General features: G+C 42.4%; 1 protein-coding gene across 1 annotated transcript in view; it reads right to left on the reverse strand.

Annotated features, from left to right (window-relative positions):
- The window catches only part of RUNX1T1 (RUNX1 partner transcriptional co-repressor 1), a 150996-nt gene that overhangs the window by 10373 nt on the left and 121855 nt on the right, over positions 1-18768 (reverse strand). The window lies entirely within an intron of this gene.

Below are 18768 nucleotides of genomic sequence, written 5' to 3' on the forward strand. Positions count from 1 at the left end.
CGTGTATCTTCCTTGCACGGCTGTATCAGCTTTCCATTATAACCAACAGTATAATGTTGGTTATAAGCCCAGTCAAGGGCTTCTTTTGCAGTGGAAAGAAACCACATCATTATTACTAGGGGTGTGCAAGGAAAACATTTTCGGCATTCTTGTTTCGGCTTTAGCTTTGTTTCGGCTTTGTTTCGGCTTTTTTCAATGGGAAAATGCCTCCGTCTTCCCGGATGCCTGGGGGAGGCATTTTCCCACCGAATCAGCCCAAAATTGGTGGGGACCTTCCTCTAACCCCTCTCTAACAACCCCCCAAGTTTCAGACAGATTGGACTTTGGGGGGCCATGTTATGGCCCCCCAAAGCAGGTCCCCCTATCCTCCCATAAGAAAGCGAAGGGTAAGCATATTGTTAGCATGCTGCTGCTCATCTTTCTTCATTATTTCCTATGGGGAAAAAATGAAGAGGCAGGCTTCCTTTGCCTCTGGGGCCCTTCTCCCACCCTTCCTCCCACCCCCCATCAAGGCTCAGCCTGCTCCCACTTGGGGGGGCCATTTCATGGCCTCCCCAAGTAGGTGCTCTGTTCTCTACCACTGACAGCTGGGGGAGGCTTGTCTTGCCAGGGGTGGCATTTTGCATGCAAAATGCCACCCCTACCCTCAGGGGCCCTTCTCCCACCCTTACTCCCACCCCCCCCACCAAGGCTCAGCCTACTCCCACTTGGGGGGAGGCATTTCATGGCCTCCCCAAGTAGGTGCTCTCAGCCCCCAAAGTCCACCCCCTACAGCCCCACACAAACCCAATTCTCCCCCAGCTGCCACACACAGACCCAAATCCCCACATTAGCCCCTCACAGACCCAAATCCACCCCCAGCAGCCCCACACCCATAACCCCAGGAACAGGCTGGCAAAGGCCAGCCCTCTCCCTTTGTTCCCTATGCTGGGAACTTCTAAATTCTCTTTCCCTGGGCAATTCTGCACAGCCCAGGGGTGCCACAATGGTGGGCACACTTCTGAGTGCCAGCTGGTCCCTGTGAAAGAGCACCTGAACCACAAACACCCTTCCTCAGGTTCCCCCACCACCTACAGAGATGGCTGGCCAGCCAGCCCCATTGTTCCCTATGATGGGAACCAACTGCACAACAAAGAATAAAACAAGAACAACACAAAATAAAGTTTTTTAAAAATTATTTTCTCCCTTTCAAAGTACAAGTAGGCAAAGCATTATGACACATTACACCAGCAGTCCCCCACACAGAAAAATAACACAACTCACTTAACAGCAGAGAATCACAAAGCACAATTCCTGTCAAAAACACTTTATTTCTTGAACAGCTTTAGGTTACACAGCAGGGGGGCACACCAAAGGGCATGGCAGCAGTATCTTACACAAAAATAACACAACTCACTTAACATCAGAGAATCACAAAAGCACAATTCCCTTCAAAAACACTTTATTTTTTGAACAGCTTTAGATTACACAGTAGGAGGGCACAACAGGGCATGATAGCAATGTACTACACAAAATAATACAACCCACTTCACCGTTTTTGACAGCAATTGTGTTTGGGTGATTCTCTGATGTGAAGTGAGTTGTGTTATTTTTGTGTAGTACACTGATTTCATGCCCTGTTGTGCCTTCCTACTGTGTAACCTAAAGCAGTTAAAGAAATAAAGTGCTTTTGACAGCAATTTTTTGGGGTGATTCTTTAATGTGAAGTGAGCTGTATTATTTTTAGGCTTATCTTTAGGCTGGAACGTTCTCTGAAACGTTTCAGCTAACCCGAAAGAAGCCGAAACAAAGTGTTTCGGCTTTCTTTTGGCATTCAGAAAGCCAAAACGCACATCCCTAATTATTACTATTAGCCAATTTATTTTGGGGACCTTGGGAAGATCATGAAGAAGGGAAGGCTGCTCCGGCATAGGAAAAGAAAAACAAACAAGGGAGAATAGATCATCCCTCCTCTGTCTTCTCCCTCTTGCTTCTTGTGCTCCTTCCCTGAGCTCATACCAGGACTAGGAGTTGCAGTAGCATTGTGTATCCCTGTCTGGGACCTTAGAAGTGCCAAAGGGAGAAATGCACAGAGTGGGTAAAAAGGATGAAACACCAGGGCATTTTTTCAGCTGGAACACGGTGGAATGGAGTTCCGGAACCTCTTGCAAATGGTCACATGGCTGGTGGCCCCGCCCCCTGATCTCCAGACAGAGAGGAGTTTAGATTGCCCTCCGCGCCACCAAGCGGTGCGTAGGGCAATCTAAACTCCCTCTGTCTGGAGATCAGGAGGCGGGGCCACCAGCCATGTGACCATTTTCTCCTAGGGCAACCCACTGAGTTCCACCACCTCTTTTCCCAGAAAAAAAGCCCTGTGAAACACATATACAAATCAGTTGCAGGGGGGTAGCTGTGTTTGTCTGTAGTAGAAGAGCAAGATTTGAGTCCAGTAGCAGCTTAAAGACCAATTAGATTTTGAGAGTTTGAGTTTTCAAGAGTCAGAGCTCCTCCTGAAAACTCATACCCTGGAAATCTAGTTGGTCTCCAAGCTGCTACTGGACCTAAATCTTGCTCATATATAAATCAGGGATTGTTTCATGCCACAGCAAACATTATCTATATGCACATCAGGGACAGTGCTGCTAGAGTGCAGTTTATGTCTACTTAAATAAAGGACCATGGTATGCAGTACAGCAGAAGTTGACATTTAAGTCCCCTTAATTTTAACTGAAGTGGGATAAAATAACGTTCCCAATGAAGCTGCCTATTCTAAGAGGCACTGGTAAATAATCCCACAACAAATGACAGTTCAATGTACAAATAAACAAGCAGTTCTAGTGTTCACAAAATGTTTTGAGAAAATGGAGGTTCTTCAGTGGAAGAAATGGAAGGAAAGACCTTTATAAAACTGTAGGCTTCTGTTCTGACAGATCTGTCCATAAAGTACCTCTGCTGTATTTCTATCCACAACTGTACAAAACAGCCACCAAGCTCTATAAGAAATAGCTTGTGTGATTCAGTGCCAGACTGACTAGTGGAAGGAGTTCAATAAAGCTTGGCTGGTTTGCAGGACCCAAGCCCCTGGATGGAAGATGAAAACACACTTTGTGTGTTCTCCTTCCTGACTGATATTTGTTTCCAAAAACAAATGGAAAACAGTTATCGGAAGGGTTTGCAACAATTCCTTTGGTCCAAAATTTTACTTTAGTGTCAAGTTTTAGAAAAGAGAAAGTTAAGGCTGGAGACGGACAAGTTAAAGAGAACCTAGAGCACATTTACACCACTCTCAGCCTACCTTCAAAATTTTATCCCACTGACTGAATGCTTGCCAATGTCCTTTGGTCCTTTTGGTCTTGTTTCTTTCAGACGGCTGTCATGCATTACTGCTATTACCACCACCTGCCCACTTCTGCCTCCTCCAGCCTGGGAGATTTCAGGCACCTGGATGTAGGGTTTTTTTTAGCTTTTGGTGGCCAGAAACATGCTCAAAACAGATCTGTAGCATATATGAATGGGCTCTGAACTTTCTTGTTGTCTGTCTTCAGCCCAAGGGTAAGCAGTATAATGGGCACACACCATCTAGGCACTGGTGTAGGCAAAGTATAATCTACTAGTGTTATCAGAAAGTCATTCCTTTGTCTTTAAACTTTGGTGTCAACACCTGTAATGGCCTGGCCTGTTTGATCTTACTCTCTCTCAAAGCAATCGATTGTCTCACTGCAGATGTCAAGCTGGAAAATGATGTCAATAACAGCAACAGCAACAACATTTGATTTATATACCACTCTTCAGGACAACTTAAAGCCCTTTCAGAGCAGTTACAAGGTGTGTTATTATTATCCTCGTGACAACCACTCTGTGAAGTTGGTGGAGTTGAGAGAGTTCCGAGAGAACTGTGATTGACCCAAGGTCACCCAGCTGGCTACAAGTTGACCTCTTTAACTGCCATGGAATCCAGCAAACTAAGCTAATGAAACAGGTTGTCAGATTTCTTGGAAGCCACAGCAACATCTGACTTCTAGGTAAATGGGTCACACGTGGTGACTGATACAGCAACAAAGCCGTGCTTGTGAGCTTCTCTGGGGCATCAGGTTGGGGCATCTTACTGGAAAACAGAATGAGCCAGATGGACCATTGATATGACTCACCACGGCAATGTATGAGCTCTTATTAAGTACAATAAGGAAGTAAATCCACAAGGATAAGAACATTTTTAAAAATGAAAAAAGCAAGCAAACCCAGCCACTGGCCACAAGGTGAGTTTGACACAGACACGTATTCTCTCTCCCTCCCATAAGGTCATGTACATGTAGTCTATATTATTAAGATATTAAGCATTCATGCATCTTAGGGCCAAGCTACAAGTGACGAATGACACTTGAACGGCAAGTGGATTGAGTGGAGGGCAAGTGAACAGGGAGAAATACACTTGCCGTTCAAGTGTCATTCGTCACTTGTAGCTTGGCCCTTAGAGGACAGTTTGCTCCTGAACAGCAATAAATGACTAGCTCAAGGTGACACAGTAAATCCACTCCAGAGGATTCTTAAACACAGACAACCATAACCTCTCAACATCATCCCACTTTACGGACATAACACATGAACACACACATTTTAGAGATGAGACAATGAGGGACAGAGGCAAGTAATTTGTTTAATGGCAATCAGCGAACTAATAATGGCAAATGCAACTTCTTGTGCATCACAGTAAGTCTTCAACACAAACGGAACTATCTGTTGCTCAGCATGAATCCTCTGCATGAATCCTGTGCCCACAGTAATCTAGGTTCTTGCACATTGCCATAGGGGGAGATAAACTCTAACCATAGACTTGATAACCAGATTTTTTTTTAAAAAAAATACCTGTATCAGAGGCTGCTTTTACATAGCTCCAAATGGTTCCTGTGTTCAAAGGGTCTAAGCATCTTTTAATTTAATTTTATCAATGAGTAATCCCATTTAGTTAGGAACATTATTTATTTCAAACATTTCACAGCCTGGCACATGATTAAGAACATCCTGGTTTCAGACTCTTCAGCAAACGGAATTTGATTCAAGGCTCTAAATTACCAGGAAACTGTCAGTTACACTCTGTGCATGGAGGAAGCGCATGAACACAGCAAACAATCTATGCGTGTACCTGTCTGAATTAAACCGATGAGACATTAAAAGGGAAAAAAAGAGTCTACTAGACGTCTGAGCAAAACTAAACTAAAGTTAAAAAGGCTAGGCACCAGGTGGATCTTTGTGAGAGGGCAGTTTCAAAGATGATGCACGCCAACAAAAAACGCATTACCTGCAGTAGGTGGGGAAAAACAGAGAACTTCTCCAAAAATCTTAATTGATAGGGATTTATGTAAGACAGGAAGCAATCTTTTAAATATCCTGGTCTCAATCTATTTTGAACTTTCAAGACAATAACCTCCACCATGAAGGTGACAGGTGAAGGCAGGGGTTGTTTTAGCGATTCTGCATCCCTGAGCAAAAGCCAAGGATGGGGCCTCAGAACCACTTGATGGGGCAGGGCAACAGCAGGTAATCACTGAACTGCCCTCCCTGCAGATCTTCTTGGACAGACAGGATGGCTGGTTGGCTGTGCAAGCCCATGAGGGAGAGTGAGTGATGGAGGCTGTGGTGAATGTGTCTCACTAACCCTTTTTTACGCCCACCAGGTGAACCCGTGAAGTAATTTCTCCTGGAGGGCGGTGGAATAGCAATGGGGAGGCAGACACAGGCAGAATACAGAGCTTGGTGATTCATGTCTGACCTTGAAGCTGGGGAGCAATGCAGCCACCATCCCACAAGGCAGAGAGAACTGAGGGCGAGCCAGGATGCTGTTGCCATAAGGTTATGGCCACAGTCCAGCGGCAATAAGGGACAGAGGATGGAGTGGGGGTCAGCTGGGCAAATGCTAGGGAGGTCAGAAGCCACTGCTGTGCCGTGCCTCTGGTGGCTGAGCAAGGGGAGGCTGGCAGGGAGGAGTCTTCTACCTCCAGACAGTTACTGCTGCCTGGGCCACTGCTGCTGTGACTTGAGAGGCAGTGTGCCTGCTGGCAGTGAGGAATGGTTGGTCCCCCACCTCACCCCCCCCATCAACATGCCTTTCTCTTCCTCCAGCCAGCCACCCATCTCATCTGTTACAGAAGAGGTGCTGGGGTGCCTCAGAAGCAAACAACTGCAGGGAGTGATGGCCAGGGGGTTGGAGCCCAGGGCAGCAGCCTCAGTTGCCCTGTGCCTAAGACTGTCCCTGAGTGAAGATCTGTTAAGACTGCACAGATGTGCTTCCTTCATCCTGTTGCCAGCCAACAATTTTGCTGATGCTTTTTTCAATAATTAAATCTTCTGCACTGGTTTCAAGTACAGAACTATGTAAATTGCACTTGTAAGAGTTTAGTCTGAATGAGGCGAGACTCAAGAGCATAAGTGGCAATGGCCTGACTTTGCGTATAAGGAAAGGCTGCAGCTGACACATTAGCTGCAGCTGGCCATACACACCACATGCCACAAAGGAGGCTTGAAACTCCATCTGTAAAACCAAACTTATCCTGCACTCCATTCAGAACAGACTGACTTCATAGTTCATCATTAACTAGATTACCAGTCAAGAGCACCTTTGTTTTGCCTGGCTTGACCTTCAGTTAATTGGTCCTCACCTTGACCATTACTGCCTACTGACACGTATTCAGATCTAATGTTCCCTCATCTGACTCAGAAGAAAAAGACAGGCAGTGCTGGGGATTGCCAGAATACTGATGGACCTGAATCTTGCTCTTCTACTACAAACAAACATGGCTACCCACCTGAAACTCGAATCTCCAGACATCTTTCCCCAGTGATTTCACATAGATGGCAAACTGCACAGGGGACATGATGGATCCTGTAGAATCCACAGCACCAAGTTGTCATGGGGCTGAGCACATGTCCCTTAGCACCATCTTCTGGAAGCAATCTAATTGACCCACTAGAACATGGTGCTCTTGATCCCCACTGGAGCCAATTGGATCATATCTAATTATATCAAAAACTGCTGAGCAGACCAGGAGAATCACATAGTTGTATTCCCCCTCCTCCGTGTCCCAATTAGGGTGAGACTGGCAGGCTGAAAACTTGATTAAAATGGCTCTAGATAACCGGTCTCATTCCAAATAGCCTGAAATGTTGCATCCACTAGTCCAAGCGCTTCCATGAGCTCTTAATGCAAAAAAAGTGGGGAGAACTGGTGGCCTCTTAGCCTAGTAAGTTACTGTTACTGGTCTTTAGACTCTGGCAAATGTCCAATTCAACCCAGTCCTAAGAATGTTTGCAGTACCAATGAGAAGGTAGTAAACAATGGCAGAAATACATGACACTTATTTTTTATACATCCTTGCATTTTTGTTGTGTTTCCATTTTAAACAAATCAATACTTCTAAGAATGTCAATAAATAATTAAAAGACCATTCACAAAACCAAACTTTTAATCTGGATTCAATAACCTAGCATAAATACAATCCCCTGGTTCTGGCTTCAAAATCTCTAATTTAATCACACATTAGAGATGTTCTTTAGGTCACATGCTGTGCCATGCTAAGCAGAGGCACACTTTTCTAAGCATTTTCTAAGCTTTTCTAAGCATTTTCTAAGCACCACAGGAAAAACAAGTGGGGGGCCAGCAAGGACTTGCGGGGAGCATCTCACGTTCCCCTCCTACACCATGCCCTCTTTCCCTTCCCTGTCCCCTTTTCCTGCTTCCTTTTCCTCACAATCCTGTTACATTGTGCCATTTGTATACTTTGAGTGTTTTCATTCATTAATACTCATAGTAAAAATGTAGAAAAGTCTGAAAGTTACATTTTTGAAAATGCTCATCAATGTGTATTTACTAAAATATATTTATTAATTAAAATATTTATATGTTGCCTTTCTTTGTGGCGCAAGGTGATTTAAAAGGTATAGTTAAAACATTACAATTTAAATCAACAAAACAAAACCCAAGAGACCCTCCCCCGCACAAGAAGCCTACCTGTTAAAAGCTTTGGTGAATAAAATGGCACTGTAGTGCCTTCTGAAGGTTTCTAATGATGGCGTTGTCTCATCTTCTCAGGGAGCCTGTTCTACAAAGTGAGAGCTACAATGAAAAAGGAACGGGCTCTTAGGTGGGGGAGCATCTGGTAGATCGTAGCCTGAAGACTGTAGCTAGAGCTTAGGGATATATGGAAGGAGATGGTCCTTTAGATGTGTGAGGCTTAGGCCATGAAAGGGTTTAAAGGTCTCTAAAAACACCTTGAACTGGACTCAGAAACAAAGAGGCAGCCAATGTAGCTTTTTAAAGATAGGCAGAACGTTCCCATCAGCTATCCTCTGCCTAGCTACCACTTTCTGAACCAATTGCAGTTTCTGGGTTGTCTTCAAGAGCGGCCCAACACAGAGACCATTACTGTAATCAAAACGTGAAGTCACAAACATAAAAAGCAATATTGTTCCACTGACTTGTATCATTCAAACACACACAGTTGAGGAGGTGCCTCTGTTTTGACCAGGATTCCCCAAATATGCTAATGGATGAGGTGATGAATAATAGATATGGTATTTTCAAAATGTACAAAATCAAGCACAGTTGCAAAACAGATAAACCTACATCATATTGTTGGATCAGCTGCACTTTTTTATCTAAACAGATGTCTGTAGAAAAGCATCTGCTCTGGTTAGCAAGAACCCTACACAAGCAATGAAGACCACAGTACGTGTAAGATTCTCAAATGCTGTTAAATGGGGGTACCGGAAAAAAGATTTTTTCCTATTTTTTTTCCAACTTTGGCAGTAAGTTCACTAAACTATTCACCCTCACTATTTCAGTTCATTTGCACAACAGTCAATAAGGCAAGCCAAGCTCAGCAAGTCACTAAAGAGAAGCCTGTTCACACATGGTTTGATCTCTAGCCAAACAGACTTCTGATGAGTACATCATTTTTTGCCTAGATTCCTTTAAAACAATCTATAGCTGTAAGGAAGTAGTAAAGAAATTATCAGTGGTTCTAAGACAGTCCTGCTGACAGGTTAAATCATGCTTTCCTCACAAAGAAATTATATTGCTAAATCTGCTTTGCATACGAAAGGTTCAGGGTTCAGTCAAAAGAATCAAGTGGCAGGTGACGTGAAAGGCCTCTGCCTGACACCCTGAAGAGCCACTGCCAGCCAGAGTAGGTAATTACTTGCTAGGCCAATGGCCTGACTCAGCATAAGACAGTTTCATGTGTTTATGCATACTTGGGGGGAGGCAATGAAAAGCTTTTAGAGATTTACATAGTGATATACCCACTGACTGGGAATGGATTGCTCCTATTGCACCAGTGGAGCACAAAAGTAAACTAGTAGCATTTACCTATACCCTATTATGGAAATACCACTAGTAATACATGAGAACCGGCAATGTAATATGGATCTAATGTATCAAGCTGAGTGGCACAGGGTTACAGTCTTCCACCCTCATAGCTAGAGAACTAAGAATGAAAACCAAAAACTGAGCCTAGGAACTTTAGTGATAACATACTTTGCATAAACAGAAAGCCCAAGAGACTAAAAAAGAAATGAAGGGAAGATGACTTTATGTTGCAGAACTCTTACAAGTGCCTTGCTTCGGGACTCCACCTATGCATAGCCCCCAGAAACTACACCGCTTAAAGATGGGGAAAAATTAGCTTCCCTGAAAAGGAATTTTTACCAGAGGCATGGCTTCTGGTAAATATGGAAATCATTATAGGAGGACATAGTAGCTGTGCTGGACCAATAAGTCTGTTTGATCTAGAATCCTGTTTCACACAGTGGCCAATCAGAAGACCTTGAAAGGCAAATGAGTAGAGCATGGAGGCCAAAGCTTCCTTCTGCTATTGCCTCCCGGCACTGGTATTTAGAAAGCGATTGCCTCTGAACACTGAGACTCTGTTTAGTCATCATGGCTAGTAACCATTCCAATTCCAAGCTACGTCTAGAACTGCTGCTTGTTAGTGTGTTTTGGCTCCAGAAACAAAGGGAAGTCTCTGGCGGGGGTGGGGTGGGGAGATGGTGGGTTGCCTCCTCCGCACCTCAGGGGTTCCAGGTAAAGATCGAGTGTAGCATCCAGATTTTTTCCCCTAGAGATTCTGTAAGTCTGAAAGAAAACTGTCTCATAGTAGAGCGGCATAAAAATGATGAGCTTGGGGCAAAATTAGTATCTTCAATTACTACTAAATCACCGCAGCCTAGCACTAAAACAGTCTTCCTCAACTGCTAAGGTTAGTGGCAAGGTTTGCAAAAAGTTGCTTATCTAGGCCTGAAACTGAGCAATACACACAGGACTGGAGGGTGTGAAAGGATTTTTATTTTTCTCCTCTCCATTCCTTGGGGATAGGAGGATGTATTACAATTGAGGCTATGTATTTATTATATTTATTTATTTGCATTCTTTATAGCCCACCTTTCTCACCAGGACTCAAGGCAGATTACACAAAGTAAGTCAATGTAATCAACAGGATTGGAATATCCAGTAAACAATGCAATAGGATTTGGATTGTAGAAATCTGGAACCAATCAGAAATTGATTCATAAGAACCAATTGGAGAACAGAACTGAAGCAAAGCTTAAGTATTAACATGACACATTAAACAATGCAAAAATTACATAGTAGGATCTTACTTACAACAACAGGCAGTACGAACTAAACACAGTAGTATAGACCACAGTCTATAAACTTTTACTCAATCACCTTATGAAATGCAGTACTCAATCCTACTCTCACACATACCACCATTCCAGGATATTATAAAATGCTAGTTGCTCATAGTTCTTCCATGTGGGAACTAATTAGGATCACAGGAAGCACGTTTCTACCAATCTTAATTACCTCCCCTCCCTGCACACTCAGTTCTTTTAAAGTAGTCAGTCTTTAAAAGCTTATAGTATCCTGAAAAAGTTAAATTATTTTTCCTGCTATTTCATAGCAATAGGGGTATGAAAAGGCACTCAGGATTGGGCTAAACGAATGGGACTGAGATGTAGCCTTTCCTGTTCTAATTCAATATCGTACTTGTCTCTCCCTAATGGGCTTGTATTCTTCTTAGATGTGGTAGGGGAAAAAACTGAAGGGTTGAAACAGAATCAGAGGAAAGTAAGCAAGCCTTCTACGAGGGACTGCACTAGAAAGCAGGGTTCCTAAGTGTAGCAATCAGAGGGAAAGAGTTAGCTCTTGCTTGGAATGAAAAGCTTGAGTGAAAGGCTGCTCCCTCCCCTCTGCTTGGTCAGTTAGAACCCGGCTGAAGGGCTGACAATTGGTTTCTGACAGGATTGTTCAAACAGCTTGTGAGTGAGTCTGATAGAGAAGGTCATAAACATTCCCCTCTGGAGTGAGGGAAGAGGAAACTTTTGCCTTTATTTTAACATCACTGTCCTAGTGATGAATTCTATTTAAGAATTCTTAGTATAAGTTTCAGCATAAGTTGAAGCCCACTTGACACAGACACAATAGAACTGGGAGTGTGTTTTAGCAAGAGTGATTGGGTAGTACGTTAGACTCCTTTTCAAGCCCAAAGAAGAAGGGTTATATTTTCTTATGAGAGATTAATTCCTGCTCAGTTTCTAAAGGGGGTTTGTCTCTGAGGAGGACTCTGGGTCTGTTGTGAAGGGAAAACAGTTTTAAACTAACTCCAGGAAACCTGAGCTGTCATAGGAAACTCTGTGAAGAAACACTGTTACTGTAACTAAAGTATTAAGTAAAACACCTCTCACTGCTCAGAACCAAGAATATAAGAAACTGAGCTTCAAGAGATCTATTTTGCTTGTTACTGAAAGTATATTCTGTACTACCAACAAAATTTTACCTCAGCACTTTCATTCCTTGACTGTACTTATTCAATCTCTGCCGGTTAAATAAAGTTGCTATTTCCTGTGCCTATTTCCACGGCCTCCAGTCTCCAGTGCCATGTTTAACAAAAAGGAAGAGGGCTCCTGCTTCTCCACATCAAGTTTCTGGGCTGGGCTAAAAAGCCCAATTATACTAATGCGACTTCAAATGATACCTGGGTTTTGGTTTGTTTCTGTCCTTGATGAAAACTTGTTGATTCAGTTTGTGATTTATTACTACTCCTAGACACTCCTCAATTGTTCAAGAGACAAGCCAGCCAGCTGCCCCAACCCTGCATTTATAGCTTTGGATTTATTTTCTATGTTTAGATTTCAATGTGAAAGTTTTCATGTTCACTGTTTTATAGCCCAGGGCAACAACCTATCAAGGTCATCTCACCCCATCTGCTACAGCATTGTATAACCTGACTGATGAGCATTTTTGTCATTCTTTCATCCAGTTTACTAAAGGATGAATGAAACACAATGAAGATGAGCAGGATGCTAGAGGTTTCTATGAAAATTGTTTGGAAGAATGTTCTAGGCAAGCAGCAGTGATGACAGCACAGCTTGTGAAAGCAGCATCAGCTAAATCCCAAATTGTGGTAGGTCCCATTTCTGTGGCCAGATTACACTATATACATAACCCCTCCAGCAACTACTGCGCCCCCCCCCCCAGCAGTAACTTGTGGCAATAGCCAGGGACTACTGAGTTGGGGGGGGCGGCGGCGGAAGTTTGATTATATAAATAGTGCAGGGGGAAGAGTTAATCACTGTTTTCCCAGTTTCATGGCTCCAATTCCTCTCTTTTTCTTCACAGCTGCTTTTAAAGACAAATCTATACGTGGGGGATCTGATTATGGATGCCCACCACCATGTGTTATTTGTGCCTGCAACTTAACATTTATCTTAATTATGTTCACAGTGCAAATTACAGACATGAGATATCAGGCTATTACATTAGCTTGCCAACATTATGCGATCCAGTCACACTGACACAATTCATTTTTAAGTTACCATTCTTCCAAATTTAGACCTGGACTCAAAGGACTGTTCAACTTGCTCTGTATGCCTAAGGTGACATTGGACTGCATTTCTATAACTGCAGCCTGCTCCTTCTCTCGTGTTACATGGAAATAGCTTCTGAAAGGGGGAGCTTGTAAACCATTTTATGGTAGCCTACATGGGGAGGGGCTGCAATTAGAAGACAAAACAAACCAGAAATCTCACTGGGTATGCACAAGCCCCTAAAATAGCTGAAGCAGCTCTATTGTAGGTTATAAAAATCAAACAAGATTAATTGCCCTAATAAATGTCTTTTAAGTTTTAAAAATCCTTTCCTGCAAGCTGTCCTAATTGTCACCAAGAGCTGAACCTAAGCACTATAACCTTAAGCCACCAGACAGGACTGCAGTGAATCTGGGGCATGTCAAGAGGTTGTAGATCCTCTCAAGTTGTAAACATGGAAAGAAAAATTCCTAACAAAATATATTTGAACTGATCATTACAACCTAGATCCAGCTTACAAAATCCTATTAATGCAGGAAGTTTGCACCCAGCCTTCAGCTCCTGCCTTACATTTTCCCTATTTGGATTTAAAAGGAGAAAATGATACCCTAAAATGATATTAGTGGTGTTTGACACAATTACACGTATTAGTGCTTAACATGTAAATCTTGGTAAGATTCTAATGCAAGTTTTAACAGAGCACAGATTATATAGCTATGACCTAAGCAGATTCTGTTAGTTACACTTTTATGTGCTTCCAAACTATTCCTGAAAGTAGGGCCAGAATTCTGAAGTAAAAAATCATAGTTTTTTTTCTTTTGCAAAAGAATTTGTTACCCCATTCAGAGAGTATTAACTAAGGCCTGATTTAAACTTGTTGCAGACAAGGAAAAAGAACTCATCCATGGACTTTGCACTAAAATAGTGTCTCTATAACCAAGACAAGGGGAGAACTAAAACCTGTATCTGCCCCTTTCCTGGCAATTTACTTTAAATACTTGTTGGGAAGATCTGATTATGGATCTTGCCAACATCTCACATGGTTTGACCACCTTGAGGATGCAGAACTGGGCATAAAGGCAGTATTAAAATGTTTTAAATAAATAAATAAATAAATAAATAGTATGCTAAATTTCTACATGCAAATAGTTGGGTTTTTTGTCTATTGGAGGACCATTCAATCATGCCACCCCGAGTCTGAAGTGCCGAAGAGAATCTGGTTAATTTGTTTTTTCTTCATGCACAAACTGAGCCAATGGTAATTATTGGTACCTAAAATATGAAAGCTGCTTCCAAATTGGAATACTTCAAAAGGACTCCGAGTCAGCAGTACAATCCTAAGACCACTTTATTTAGAGTAAGAAACCTGAGTAGGATTTAGAAAAGAGTCCAGTAGCACCTTTAAGATTAACCAATCTTACTGTAGCATAAGCTTTCGAGAATCACAGTTCTCTTATGCTACAGTAAAGTTGGTTAGTCTTAAAGGTGCTACTGGACTCTTTTCTATTTTGCTACTACAGACTAATATAGCTAACTCCTCTGGATCTATGAGTAGGATTTAGGGTTGCCAGGTCGCCTTATCCTCCCGGCAGGAGGGGGGAACCCGGCTCTCACCTCAGTCTTCCTCTTTGCTCCTGGGCCGATTTGGGCTCCAAACAAGTCTGATTTGGCCCATTTGGAACCCAAATCGGCTCTGTGCAAAAATGCTTCCGATGCAGCATGATGGCGTCACTCCCAGGAGTGATGTCTAGGGGTGTGCGTTTTGGGTTTCTGATTTGAATAAAATACCCGAATTGGACCTGATTTCTAAAGATTCAGGATTCCCGAATCAGGACCAGAATGATGGTCCCGATTCAGAAATCCCAAATCAAAGCTTCTCCGAAGCATTCGAGTTGCTTTGGGCCGAATATAAAGGGCCTTTCCCCTGCCTCTTGCATGCGGCAGGTCCTTTTAAACTATCAGCTGGCAGGCAGCGGGGGGATTCCCCCACCTGACAGCTGATAGTTTAAAGGGTCCCTTTCCTGCTGCTTGCAAGCGGCAGGTTCCTTTAAACTATCAGCTGGCAGGTGGCGGGGATCCCCCTGCCTGACAGCCCATAGTTTAAAGGAGCCTGCTGCTTGCAAGCAGCCAGGGCCCTTTAAACACCCCAAACCCTGCAACCACCAAGCCCCTTTCAAACACAGGCCCACTTATCACTGGGAAATTCAGTAGCTGTACGAATTCAAAGTGCAGGTGGGGGTTCACATAGTTGACTGCTTCTTCATTTAAAAAAACTCTGCACATGCTAGGGGGAAGGCTCAGCTACAGCTAGTGTGCGACTAGCATCTGGAAGATCTAGATTTGAAGCCCCACTCTGCCACGATAACTTGCTCGGTACCTTTGGACCAATCATGTTCTCTTGGCCTAACTTACACAACAGGACTATTGTGAGGATAAAATGGGGCAGGGAAGAACCCTGTCGTAAGTTCCTGTGGGGAAGATATAAAATACCTCAATAAATTCCCCTTGATGTCTAGTTTTCCTTTTTTTTTTTTTTTGCATGGAAGTATTCAGTCCTGTCACTCCTGTGATTTCCAACCCATATCTTGGACACTGGCTTACCATCTCAGTGAAAATTAGGCCTCTGTCACAGCCTATGTGGGGGTTCCTTTTTTGTGATGCAATCCCTTGCAGCTGTAAGCTGTATATCAATGGTGTAACCATGTGGGTATATAGACTGCAGTTGGCAGCACCCTCTGTGAAAGACTCATCCAACCGCACGCTGTTTCAGATGTATGGAATCACATCACAAAAGCAAAGCTCCCACACAGCTGGGGCTGAAGAAAACCTCTCTTTCTTCCAGATGTGTGTATGTTCTAGAGGAATCATCACTTTAAAAAAGCAGTGGGCATTTCTCTGGCTGCACAAATCTGAGAAAGGCTTTGTTTTTACATATTGAGATAATATGCACTATATGCATACACCTAATCTAAACTCGCCCCTTCCTATTAGGTATTTCATTTACTAATGTCAAGTTTCATAACAAAATTGTTTATGGCCTCATGGTAAGGACAATGAGCATAACAATCAGCATCTATAAAGACAATGACAAGAAAATGCTCTAGTGTATCTGAACTACATGCTGTTTCTATAAAAAATGTTGTATTTAAATCTGCAGTGGAGCAGTAAACCTTTTAAAAAAAATTACACACACTTCTCCTAGACTCTTCCCGAGAAAACTTTCAGATGTTGAAAATCAATTCCTTTTGTCTCCTCCTTATTCATCTGCTACACATTAAGTCAAAACTCTGGGCATCTAGCGATTCCGCAACAGCCTTTCATCTCTGGAGATGCCTGGGACCAATTAAAATCTTACTCTTCTTTAAATAATGGATACATATTGCAGCATGCCTCTGATTTATCTGCCTGTGATTTTTGCCAGTTCTTTCATGATGAGGCAAGTGTCTCATTTGAATCTTTTAACCTAAGTCACTCAAACGTTACCAGCTCACGGAATACATTAAGCAAAGCATTTCCAAGAACAGGGATATGGACATCCTTCACAACACACAGATGTTTAAGATGTGTAAACACCTCAGACTTCACCTCACAAACAACTGCAAATATTAATTAAAACTATGCTCTCAGAAAGGACTTTATGATGCGCAAACGGCCTTTGACAACAACAGCAAAATAGGCTATTATTAAAAAAAGACCATGAACAAAATCTCTGATTAATGTTAAACTGAAAGGAATTATACTTAGCATCTGTTTATTGGGGCAGCTTTAATCAAGACTTCCCTTTCCGCACGGATTTTAACATTTCTTTTTTCTCTGAAAGACACAAGAATTCATTTTATCCAAAACACTTCAGGACTCGTGACAAACTGCTCTCTCACTCATGTTTTCCTGTAATATATGGTGTCATATGCTCTATACCATGAAAATCCAAAGCTTTCCCTGACATGCCATAGTCTGAATTGAGGTTTACTGTATTCACCTCTAATTTAGCCTTTGTTGGTCTTCAATTCTACTTACTCCTTTCTGTTAGATGCTATTTTCCCCGACCTTCCCTTTACACATAATACTGAAATAATATTCCAGATCTCTTCTAAAATAATGAATTCTAATAAAGGAAACAGCCTCACAACTCTGGTAATACTCCCTCTCCCAGAACCCACAGGTCTCTGCTATAATATGTACAGGGACTCTTCCCTCTTCTGGAAGAACCATGCACTTGTTTCCAATACATAATGATTTCTTTAACTCCAGAAGCTATTTTTATTGGCTGGACGCTATTTTGGAAAATCAAATTTTTATTGCTTACATTTCTTTTTCAAATGGCATGCTGTTTAAATTTTAAACTGAATATGAATAGAAACTATGCCTCAACTCCCATGTGTTTTTGACAGAGACTTTATAAGATCAATGCTACAAGGAAATGTCATAACACAAGGTGACATTCCCTTCCATTTTTTTGTGGTTACTCATGCTGTGGTTATTCACAATGTACCACCTCTCCCCCAGAAAAATGTGGTAAAGGCAACGGAATACAACAATGTAAACTAGTGTTGGATTTCCTGTGACATGCACATGCTTATGGCAAAGAAATAACTTGGGTCACATGAGTTCAGCTTATACTGCATTAAAATCAAGGAGACTTACTTCAAAAATAAATGTGTTAACTTTCCAAATGCAGGGTTAAACTGCATATTGCCTCTTAAAGCATCTATGTCACTTAAAGCATCCTGCACTCACTTGACTAGTCAAGCTGTGGCCTGCTCAAGTTCATTATTTAACCAATCTTTCTTCTAGGATATGCGAGTAACATAAGCTGCATTTGGATGGCACAACGAACAACGATTTTATAAACTACAGTTAGATTATGCTCAATTTTAATGTAATATCTGAAAACAGGTTGCCTAAAGATCTCTGGTTTGTACCTGGCTTGTTACCTGTGTTGTCTGAATGCAGAAATCCCCATTTGTTGAGTAGTACTTAAGCCTCTTCTGTATGGAAAGTATAGACCAACAACAAACCCTGCTGTGCCAGCTGCATTGAGCAACTAATAGCACACTCTAAGAACATACTTTTCCTCTACCTTCTTTCCACACTCCTCTCTGCTAATGATAAATCACAAAGGTGGTATGTGCTTCAGAGGAAGTGAAAGGGCAGTTGCAAAGGATCTATTGTGTTTCAGACTATATTTTAAGGAATGCATTGAAGTGGTTCTACAGAAAAAGGGAGGCTGACCATCAGTCAAGGAGAAGGGGAGATTTAGGACTGTATAAATTGTATTTTGTTTCACAGTTTAAAAGTTCAGGAATTCAGCAAAACAGTTAGATGGAAAGGAAATTGGAACTGGGAGTGAGGTTGATGATCCTTAACCAAGAGCAAAGAGGAGCAGGTTTGGCTTGCCTCAGACCTTTCCTTCTCCAGTTCCCTACCCATTTTTGCAGCTGACCAGTAGCTAGTGGGATGAATACATACTGAGGCTTTTCCAAAAGTCTGGTAAAGGAGCTTGGAATGGCATTCAGGAATTCTGCTTAGAGGCAGGAGAAGACTGGGCTACCAGTGGTTTACAGGGGTTTATTTTTTTTTCCACGCAGCCAATCAGATTTCCAGTGGCCAACCAGAAGTCCTGCTGGGCAAAAACCCTACATGACTTCATCAAGTTTCTAAAAACACTTTGTGGGTACCAGGAAAGGTGTCCGTGGGTGCCATGGAGCCCATGAGCATCACGTTGGGGACCCCAGGTATAGATGCTATCCCACACGGCTTTTTAAACATGGAGATCCCATGATCTAAGGACAGACTTTTTGGGTTGCCACAGGGTATCCTCTCTCTCCTTTTTTACCAACCAAAAAGCTGGTTGGATCTATCCTCGCTGCTTGTAACTTTAGGAATCGGCTCACTGGTATATCGCAGATTATCTAAAGGATCAGAGCA

The sequence above is a fragment of the Eublepharis macularius genome, chromosome 7, assembly GCF_028583425.1.
Source record: "Eublepharis macularius isolate TG4126 chromosome 7, MPM_Emac_v1.0, whole genome shotgun sequence".
NCBI classification, from domain to species: domain Eukaryota; kingdom Metazoa; phylum Chordata; class Lepidosauria; order Squamata; family Eublepharidae; genus Eublepharis; species Eublepharis macularius.